This window comes from Schistocerca americana, chromosome 1 (assembly GCF_021461395.2).
Source record: "Schistocerca americana isolate TAMUIC-IGC-003095 chromosome 1, iqSchAmer2.1, whole genome shotgun sequence".
Lineage (NCBI taxonomy): Eukaryota > Metazoa > Arthropoda > Insecta > Orthoptera > Acrididae > Schistocerca > Schistocerca americana.
The window spans coordinates 814,637,758-814,649,611 of NC_060119.1; positions in this window are offsets into that span (position 1 = coordinate 814,637,758).

Consider the following 11,854-nt stretch of genomic DNA (forward strand, 5'->3'; position numbering starts at 1 on the left):
TGCCTTGCATTTCAGACATGTTGTGTGCAAATAGTATCAGCCTGCCTTTTGACATACTGCGCACGGCAGCCAACACATCAGGGGCAACAAAAGTTTATAACGAGAGGCAACGTGTGCCAATGGGTATGGCTGGAGAAAGCGAGAGGGGGATTGGGGCAGGAGTAGATGGATAGGGAGAGAGAGTGCAGGAAGGTATTGACAGAGAGAGGGATGAAGGAGGGGTGGGACAGAGATAGTGGGAGGAGGAGATGGATAGGGAGAGGGGGAGGAGGAGATCGATACAGAGAGGCAAGCAGGAGGAGATGGATACAGGTAGCAGGAGGAAATGGAAAGAAAGATGGGGCAGGAGGAGATAGAAGGAGAGAAGCAGACAAACATAGAGAGATAAGGGAGGAGGAGATGGGCAGAGAGGGGAGGAGAAGATGGACAGAAAGTAGGGGAGGGGGAAGATGGACAAAGAGAGGAAGGAGAAGGCTATGGACAGAATGAGGAGGGAGGAGGAGAAAGATGAGGAGGTGCAGGCTACAGGCAGAGGGAGGCGGGTGAAGGAAATGGAAAGAGAGAAGGGAGAGGAGAGGGAGGTGTAGGAAGTATGAGAAAGATGGTGTAGTGCACAACTACGAAAGGAAGAGAGTGTTAGAAGGCTCTCAGAAGATGGAGAGCGTGTGTGTTGGAGACATTGTGAGGAGATAGGGGGAAGTGGGAGAGGGTATGGGGTGCAGGTGAGAGTGGAAGATGGTGAGAGGATGCAGGTGAGGGAGGAATAGATTGTGAAGAAGTAGGTGGAAGAGGAACTGGGTGTCCCAAAGGGCAGTGATAAATAGAAGAGGGGAGGTAGTTTAGGGGAGAGAGTTTCAAATTCTCCCGATTATTCTGATGAAACCATAGGTAAAATCTACTGTCATGAAGGCAACTGGCATGGCTGCTCTCCTCTGTGTGTGTGGAGTTGGGTGGGATGGAAAGGCACGGACATGTAAGCCCATCTCTATAACGCATGAAACAATTTCTACCAAACTTGGCGCACATTCTTGCAACCTGCAGAAAATTTCTGTGACAGTAATACCTCTATTGCATTACTACAGCTGAGGGTAGGGGTGAAAAGGATTACGTATAAGCATAACTCAGGGACGCTTGTAGCAATTTTACCAAATTTGGTATGTACATGACTCAATTTAACGTAAAAGTAGTGTGGGAGTAAGACACCCCTACTACGCTTAAGGTGCATTAGGTCTGTGCGACTTTCTGTGCACACTAGGTGCATGTAGCCATTGCATGAAGAGACAAGGTGGCGCATGCACTGATGCAAAGTCACAGTGAACAGTGTGCACAGGCCACTGCATGAATGTGCAGGAGTCTCATCATACCAAAAGAGGAGACATGTGGCTCTACTTGCATGTGTGGCAAGCACAGCTGCATGGCGCCTAACCACAAGGTGCATAAGTGTAAACATATCTTCAGGAATGGGGATGGAGATGGGGATGGGAATGGGGATGGGAATGAGAAGGAGGTGATACGTAAAAGTTTTCTGGAAAAATATGTTGGTACTTCTTTCCTGTATTTAGCTGACTTTGAATGCATTAAAAGTATGAAGTGCAATTTGTCTCTTACTTGCGCCAAACATTGTGTCAACCATATCGTGAGAATGAGAACTGTAGCGAGCCAATATTTCAGTCAATGAGTTTCGGGACCAAAGATCAAGTCGCAAGGCTCAATACCGTACGTAGTGTCAATAGCCTCTCTGAGACATATGGTGTAAAGCAGCAGAGATTAGACAAATATGTACGCAATACATCAATACACATGTGACCATTGTGTACACGGGTGAAGTCGTGGCTAAAAAGCCAGACAGCTATAAATGCCTAAACAGAAATTGACGTCTGTATCGCTAGAAGGCCAGAGAGCTTATATCAAGACTATCAAGTAAACAGTACTTCTCAAAAATTGATCTGTCGGAGTTTATTTACAATTGTCACTAGATGAACAGTCCCATCAATTCATGGTGAACAAAACTCACTTGGATTGTACAGATACAACAGGCTGCTTTGCAGAATAATTAGTACACTCGCAGCTTTTAAATGTGTTTTTTTTTTAGCAATTGCCTTGATGATATATTAGTAAGTGGCATTACAAGAGATCAACGTCTTGTGAATCTATGTCCAAAAGAAGAACAGACACCACACATTCATGTAAAACTGATTCGCCCTATTGCGTAATGAATACACCACTTTCAGTGCAGATGCACAATAACGTTCGGCCTCCTGGGGGAATAGCAAAGAGGCGAACATGGAGGACATCAACGGGGACTGCGGATAGGTGGCACCAGGTGAGGGTGTGGGTCGACATAGAGGCGTGCCGAGATGTTCTGCGCAATTGCGATGAATACTTTGTCGCAGTAGTTAACGCAGCTACCTTAGTAAGCAGGAGATACCAGGCTTGAATCCCAATCTGGCACACATTTTCACTCGTCACCGTTGATCTCATAAAGTCCCGATGCATCTGACATGAATAGTTCTTCCCTTTCCTTTCTCCCCCCCCCCCCACCTCCTCCATCTCCAATTTACATAATATGTGTCACAGCTGCAGACTGAAACAACAGGCGTTACGGATTCATATATAACAAAACATTAATTCCTATGTCCGCTCTTCAGAATTGTTTTCCATAAAAAATGTGACAATGATGGACCCTCTTCCTCGGCAATTGTTCGCTTTCAACTCTATACAGATTACGTATGGGACCAAATCCCACATTTGAGTCTGAGGAAACACTGTGCTTCCAAATAGACGATACCTTACAAACCCATGTACAGGAGTTTCCCTTCACTGCATCTGTAAATGTGATGGGCACAGCTGCGGAGCATATTCTCAAACAAGTTATGAAATATATTCGCCAAGCTTGGGTGGGATGCCTCCAAAATCACTCCCTTCCATAACTACACAAATACATCTCTGTAAGGGCCCCACCACACAAGGATGCCAGACACAACCATGGGACGCTGTAGAGACTCCCTCACCTGGAATCTACCTGTCACAGCTCTGCCAGTGGAGCTGCTCCCTCGAGGTTTCTTACTGGAAAAAAATTAGCTCCATTTTTGGGCACCAGTTGAAAATCTGGCGCTGTGAATGTCAGAAAGGAGTATGGAAATGTTTCCATATGCAGTGAATTAGGCATGGGACGTGGGCAGAAAATCTCGAATAAGTGAGAAAGACATAAGGCTGGTTTACTGTCAGTTTAGCGCTATTAATACTTACTATATTGTACTGTCTATTTCTTTATTATCGCACTACAGATTTGTTACTTTTTATATTCTCATCCACATTTCAATTTTAATTTTTAATTTTAACTATTAGTAGTCGTTTGGGCTAGTCATCTGTCGTCGTTCTTCATTTCCTTCTTTCACCACATGATGGCTCTTTCACTGCACTCATACCGGTCGCTGGTTTATCTTTAACGGCACCCTGCCCGTTCAAACCACTTCACGCTTATACCGTCGCAGTCGCCTCTTCGACAGTGCAACCTGGTGTCTACGGCATGCAGCCTCTTCGCAGGTGACTACGTCAGTTCCTCTTTTCGTTGTTCCGTTAGTGCTTTCAACTTTCGCTCGATTTTTCACTCACACAGTTCGGGGTCCCATAGAGTTCAATGTTCCCTCTTTTCTAAACTGAATAACCCTATTGTAGTATTTCTGTTATGCTTGTAAGAAAATTACCAACAGTAGATAATATTTTACAACTCCCTGTATACCGTACAGACATATACTATATTTCTTCCCTTGTTTCAGTAAATTTGCACACCTGAAGATGAGAATATGATTATCTCGATACCGGATGTACTGTTAACAAAGTCCTATCCTGTGACATTTAGATGAGACCAGTAATTTGAAACCGATGATCTAGCAGTTTGATCCCGTCCCCCTCTTTCAACCAACCAGTAATTTGAGACGCTTCATCTCAGTAAAAAAACTGAAACAACAAAGAAAAAAAGTGTTGAGGACATATTCTGAAAATTTTCACAAGAAAAAAATCGACTTTGGAAGGAAAAAAAGGAGTTGGGTGTTTCGTAAAGAATTTATTTTATTTTACTCCATTTTAGTGAGCATAAGTATTTTGCAGTTTATGGGGATCATGTTCAACAAAACACTCTGCAAGTCTATCTTTAACTGCAAAGACAGAACGTCACCCTCTGACTGGATACGTTAACGGATTCATTATTCGTTACAGAAGAGCAAATAGAATTTCAGAAAATTCGTGAACTGCATTGCAGGTAATCCTCAAAGTCAGGATGAGGTGCATCCCTAGCGAAAAATGAGTAAACATGTTTCAAAAAAAAAAAATGGTTCAAATGGCTCTGAGCACTATGAGACTTAACTTCTGAGGTCATCAGTCACCTAGAACTTAGAACTACGTAAACCTAACCAACCTAAGGACATCACACACATCCGTGCCCGAGGCAGGATTCGAACCTGCGACCGTAGCGGTCGCGCGGTTCCAGACTGTAACGCCTAGAACCGCTAGGCCACCTCGGCCGGCAAACAAGTTTCAATCAGGTGCAGTTTCTCCAAACCGCTGCCAACAGAAAAGGACACAAACAGATCAAAGATGCACACGAAAACGAGATAAAAGCCGTCTCTCGTGCACCTATAATGCAAAATATTTTTTTAAAAAAACGCAAAAAGAATATGAAAATTACACGTTAATTAAGATGCTTAATGTAAGCATACACTCAGGTGACAGAAGTCATGGGACAGCGATACGCCACAGATAATGGTAGTATCGCGTACACAAGTTATAAAACAGTAGTGCATTGACGGAGCCGTTATTTGTACTCAGGTGGGTCATGTGTAAAAGTATGCAACGTGAGTATAGTCGCACGACGAGAATTAACAGGCGTTGAACGGAGAATGGTAGTTGGAGCTAGACATGTGGAACATTCCAGTTCGGAAATCGTTAGGGAATTTAATATTCCGTGATCCACAGAGCCAGGAGTGTGCCGAGAACATTAAATCTGAGGCATTACCTCTCACCACGGACAAGGCAGTGGCAGACGGCCTTCAATTAACAACCGAGAGCAACGGCGTTTGTTTAGAGTTGTTATTGCTAACAGACAAGTAACATTTCGTAAAATAACAGCAGAAATCAATGTTGGACATCTGAAGAACATATCCGTTAAGACAATGCGCGAAATTTGGCGTTAATACGAGGCGTGTGTTTTGAGTAAGTATCGTTTTGAAACTATAAAAAGACGTGCTAAGATATCTCAATAATTTTATTTTTACCTGAAAGCCTGAACCATAATCTACTTTTCTACATAATTTCCGTGAATATTGAGGCACTTGTCACAACGCTGTACCAGTTTTTGGGTACCCTCCTCATAGAAGTCTGCCGCCTGACTTGTCAACCACTGCATCACCACTGTTTTGACTTCGTCATCGTCTTGAAGACGCTGACCGCCCAGGTGTTTCTTCAAGTGCTGGGACAGATGGTTGTCACTGGGCGCAAGATCGGGCTGTACGGAGTATGATCTAGAGTTTCCCATCGAAAAGGTGTGATTAGATCTTTGGTCTGATTTGCCACATACGGACGATGCCCTTGCTCAACTTCCATGGAGTGTTGCTTTGTTTCTGGAGTGACGTAGGCCACACATGTTTCATCGCCCGTAACAATTTGGCTTAATAAATCATCATCCTCGTTGTGATATCGCTCAAGGAAAGTCAATGCACTGTCTAAACGTTTGGTTTTGTGCACATCCGTCAACATTTTCGGTACCCAACGTGCGCACAATTTTCGGTAATTCAAGTGCTGAGTCACAATGCCATACAAAACGCTACGAGAAACATTAGCAAAGTCATCCTGCTAGGAGGAAATCGTAAAGCGTCTGTTTTCTCTCACCTTATTGTCCACTTCCTGCACCAAACTTTCATTAACGACCGAAGGACGCCCACTCCGTTGTTCATCACTCACGTTTGTGCGGCCATCTTTAAATGCTCTCACCCACTTTCTTACCATTCCATCGCTCATAAGTTGCCGGCCAGTGTGGCCGAGCGGTTCTAGGCGCTTCAGTCTGGAACCGCGCGAGCACTTCGGTCGCAGGTTTGAATCCTGCCTCGGGCATGGATGTTTGTTGTCCTTAGGTTAGTTAGGTTTAAGCATTTCTACGTTCTAGGGGACTGATGACCTCAGATGTTGAGTCCCATAGTGCTCAGAGCCATTTGAACCATTTGAACTCATAAGGTTTTCTCCGTAAACTGCACAGATCTCACGATGAATATCGATCGCTTTTAGGCCTTTAGCACTAAGAAATCTTAAAACAGCCCGTACTTCATAGTCGGCGGAACTCACTATTATCTGAGGCATCTTAAACACTCAGTACACAACGTAAGCAAGGATAATCAGACTGTAATGGCGTCAGTGCGTAGATTAAGGTACAGGCTTTCATGTAAAAATGAAATTATTGAGATATCTTAGCAATTCTTCTTTTAATTTCAAAACGGTCGTTGTTGTTGTTGTTGTGGTCTTCAGTCCTGAGACTGGTTTGATGCAGCTCTCCATGCTACGCTATCCCGTGCAAGCTTCATTTCCCAGTACCTACCGCAACCTACATCCTTCTAAATCTGCTTAGTGTATTCATCTCTTGGTCTCCCTGTACGATTTTTACCCTCCACGCTGCCCTCCAATACTAAATTGGTGATCCCTTGATGCCTCAGAACATGTCCTACCAACCGATCCCTTCTTCTAGTCAAGTTGTGCCACAAACTTTTCTTCTCCCCAATCCTATTCAATACTTTCTCATTAGTTGTGTGATCTACCCATCTAATCTTCAGCATTCTTCTGTAGCACCACATTTCATAATCTTCTATTCGCTTCTTGTCCAAACTATTTATCGTCCATGTTTCACTTCCATACATGGCTACACTCCATACAAACACTTTCAAAAATGACTTCCTGACACTTAAATCTATACTCGATGTTAACAAATTTCTCTTCTTCAGAAACGCTTTCCTGGCCATTGCCAGTCTACATTTTATATCCTCTCTACTTCGAACACCATCAGTTATTTTGCACCCCAAATAGCAAAACTCCTTTACTACTTTAAGTGTCTCATTTCCTAATCTAATTCCCTCAGCATCACCCGACTTAATTCGACTATATTCCATTATCCTCGTTTTGCTTTTGTTGATGTTCATCTTATATCCTCCTTTCAATTACTTAAAAAAACACGCCTCGTAGACTATGGCAGCAGGTGACCGACGCGAGTGCCATTGCTAACAGCACTACATCCCCTGCAGCGCCTCTTCTGAGCTAATAACTAAATCGGTTGGACCCTAGACGACTGGATAACTGTGGCCTGGTCAGATGAGTCCGGATTTCAGTTGTAGAAGCTGATGTTGGGTTCCAGTGTGGCACAGGCCCCACGAAGCTATGGACCCATGTGGTCAACAAGGCACTGCGCAAGCTGGTAGTGGCTCCATAATTGCGCGAGCTGTCTTTATATGGAATGGGCAGCGTCCTCTGGTCCAACTGAACCGATCATGGTCGGCTACTTGTTCCCAAACAACGATGGAGTTATTATGGATGACTGTGCACCATAGCACCAGGCTACAATTGTTCACGATTGGTTTGAAGAGCATTGTGGACAATTCGAGCGAATGATATGGCTGTCCAGGTCGCCAGAAATGAACCCCGTCGAACATTTATGGCTCGTAATTGAGAGGTCAGTTCGTGCACAAAATCCTGCACCGGCAAGTCTTCCGCAATTATGGACTTCTATACAGGCAGTATGGCTCGGTATATCTACAGGGGACCTCCAACGTCTTGTTGAGTTCATATCACGTCGAGTTGCGGCTCTACGCCGTGGAAAAGGAGGTCCCAAACGATATTAGGATGTATTCCACGACTTCTGTTATCTCATTGTACAGCAAAGGGAGTTACGGGAGCACCAAGCAGAAGTGGACGAAGAAATAATGTTTTTACTATCTCCAGTGATCCCACTTCAAAGTTGTTGTTGTTTTGATCTTCAATCCGAAAACTGGTTCGATGCAGCTATCCATGCTGCCATATCCTGTGCAAGACTCTTCATTTCCGAATAACTATTACAACTCACATCTTTCTCAATCTGCTTACTGTATTCATCTCTCGTTCTCGCTCTACGATCTTTAAGCACGATACTTCCTTCGAATTTTAAACTGGTAAACCCTTGATGTCTCAGAATGTGTCCCATCAATCGATGCCATGTTTTAGTCAATCAGTGCCACAAATTTCTTGTTTCCCCATTATTGTGCAGTATCTCTTCCTTTGTCACACGATCTACCTACCTAATCTTCAGAATACTTCTGTAGCACCACATTTCAAAAGCCTATGTTCTCTTCTTGTCTAAACTGTTTGTCGTCCATGTTTCACTTTCATACATTGCTACACTCCAGATAAATACTTCCAGAGAAGTCTTCCTAACATTCAAAAATATATGTGATGTTAACAAATTTCTCTTCTTCATAAATTCTTTTTTGTCATTGCCAGTCTACGTTTTATATTATCTCTATTTCAACCATCATTATATATTTTACTGCCAAAACAGCAAAACTCGCTTACTAATCTAATTCCCTCAGCATCGCCTGATTTAATTCGACTACGTTCCATTACCCTTCCTTTTGTTCACTTACATTTTATATTCTCCTTTCAAGACGCTGTTCATTCTGTTCACTTGCTTTTCCAAGTCCTTTGCTGCTTCTGACAGAATTACACTGTTACCGGCAAAACTCAAAGTTTTTATTTCTTCTTCCTAAACTTTAGTATTCTTACTCGAACCGTTTCTTTGATTTTCTTTACTGCTTGCTCAGTGCACAGATAGAATAATCCGGGGGTAGACTACAATCCTCTCTCACTCCGTTCTCAACTACTTCTTCCCTTTCATGCATCTTGAATCTTCTAAGAGCCGTCTGGTTTCTGTGCAAGCTGTAAGTACCCATTCGCTACCTGTATTTTACCCCTGCCAGCTTCAGAAGTACCCCAAAAGAAAAAACCTATTCCCAAAGTAAAGAAAATGAACTCTAAAATTAGAATCAGGAGCGTCATAAGTGAAGCCCAGTTCGCATCCACGCCGCAGTCACATTCAAACTATTTCTAACAACTTACGAAGGTCACTCCAAAAGAAATGCACACTATTTTTTTTAAAATCCATCTTTTATTCTACAAGTTTGAAGTTTTACAGTGTGTAGATACATCCTTTAGGAACAATATTTTCATAATTCCACACAATTTCCACTCCTCTCAACTGCCTATTCCATCTTGGAACCAGCGCCTGTATACCCGCACGGTAAAATTCTGGACCAGCCTGTTGGAGCCACTGTTTGGCAGCGTGGACAAGGGAGTCATCATCTTCAAACCTTGTTCCACGAAGAGAGTCTTTCAGTATCCCAAAGAGATGATAGTCACATGGAGCCAAGTCAGGACTGTAACCTTTGTTAACGCCAACACTTTCAGTATTCTGCAAACACTTCCTTCCCCTATCCCAACGTAGCGTGACAATTCGTTCACTGTGATGCGTCTGTCAGCACTCACCAATTCGTTAACTCTCTGTACATTGTCTGGAGTGTGTGCAGTACAAGGCCTGCTGCTGCGAGGACAATCCTCAATATTGCCGTGCCTGCTTTCATCACGCAACCTTCTTGCCCACTGACTAACTGTACTGCGATCGACAGCAGTATCTCCATACACCTTTTTCAACCTCTTGTGGATGTTTCCCACTGTCTCGTTTGCACAGCACAGGAACTCTATGACAGCACATTGCTTCTGACGAACGTCAAGTGTAGCAGCCATCTCGAAGACATGCCGTGACGGCGCCACTCACGGGAACAGGTTGAACTACGTTTTAAAACAAGCGGGAAGGATGTATCTACACACTGTAAAACTTTCACACATGCAGAATGAAAAATGTATTTTTACAAAATAGTGTGCATTTCTTTTGGAGTGACCCTCGTACTTTCATGAGAATGGCCACTTGGAGAACGAAGAAATTATCGTACCTCAGTTTCCTGATAACCTCTTCCCTGTGTTCCACTCCAACAACAAGAACTTTACAACACCGACAAAGCACATTACTATCTAGGACATTGAAGTTTTCCTCAAAACCTATTGCCAGAATTAAATATCGTAGCTAAGTCTCCTCTTGCATCGAGTGCCACTAATGGATCATATGCATCAGAAGCGGAAGGACTATTTTACGAAATAAAACATGTAAACAAATGAGACGGATCTCCTACTTATCATCTCACATATATGTACACTCATGTTCATAAATTAATGATAATGCTGATACGTGCTGAAACAATGCTCTGGTAGGCAGTTTGCGGGTTTAAATCATCTCGGGCTATGACCATGCAGTGCGTTTGACATGCGGTCGTTGCACGGTGGCACTGGCAGCAGTCCACATACACAGAGGTGTGTTGGTGCATGTCAGAGTACGGTGCAGCGAGTAAGTGTGCAGACGTTTTCAGACGTGCTAATGGTGACCATGTGTTGAAAATGGCTCAAAGAACACACATTGATGACGTTATGAGGGGTAGAATAACAGGGCAGCTAGAGGCTAGTCAAACACAGCAGGTCGTAACACGGGCCCTCCGTGTGCCACAAAGTGTGATCTCAAGATTATGGCAACGATTCCAGCAGACAGGAAACATGTCCATGCGCTACTGTATAAGATGTCCACAGTGTACAACACCACAAGAAGACTGATATCTCACCATCAGTGCCCGCTCACTGCCACGGAGTACTGCAGGAAGCCTTGCTCAGGACCTTACCGCAGCCACTGGAACAGTTGTCTCCAGCCACACAGTCTACAAACGACTGAACAGACATGGTTTATTCGCCCAGAGACCTGCAAGGTGCATTCCATCGACAGGAGAGCCCGAAAGGCCTGGTGTCAAATCACAGTACATGGTCATTGGACCAGTGGTCCCTGGTTATGTTCACGGACGAGTCCAGGTATAGTCTGAACAGTGATTCTCGCCGGGTTTTCATCTGGCGATAATCAAGTACCATATACCAACCCCTTAATGTCCTTGAAAGGGACCTGTATGGAGGTCGTGGTTTGACCGTGTGGGGTGGGATTGTGACTGGTGCACGAACTTCCCTGCATGTCTTTGACACAGGAACTGTAACAGGTCAGGTGTATTGGGACGTAATTTTTCACCAGTATGTTCGCCTTTTCAGGGGTGCACTGAGTCCCACCTTCCTCCTGATGGATGATGACGCACGGCCCCACCGAGTAGTCATCATGGAGGAGTTCCTTGAAAGATCAGGCGAATGGAGTGGCCTGCCTGTTCTCCAGACCGAAACCCCATCGAGCACGTCTGGGATACGCGGTCGACGTATCGCTGCACGTCTTCAAACCCCTAGGACACTTCAGGTGCTCCGACAGGCACTGGTACAAGAATGGGAGGCTATACCCCAGCAGCTGCTCGACCACCTGATCCAGAGTATGCCAACCCGTTGTGCGACCTGTGTATGTGTGCATGGTGACCATATACCCCACATTGTTGAAGGGGTACATGCGCAGGAAACAGTGGCGTTTTGTAGCACGTGTGTTTCGGGACGGTTTTCTCAACTTATCACCAATACCATGGAGGTACAGATCTGTGACGTGTGTGTTCCCTATGTGCCTATGCTATTAGCGCCAGTTTTGTGTAGTGCCACGTTGTGTGGCATCACATTCTGTAATTATCCTTAATTTATGAGCATGAGTGTAGTAAAGATTTTGAGATTATTGTAGAATGAGGTGACAAAAGTCATGGGACAGCGATATTCACATACACAGACGGCAGTAGCATTGCGTGCACAGGGTATAAAATGGTGGAGCATTGGC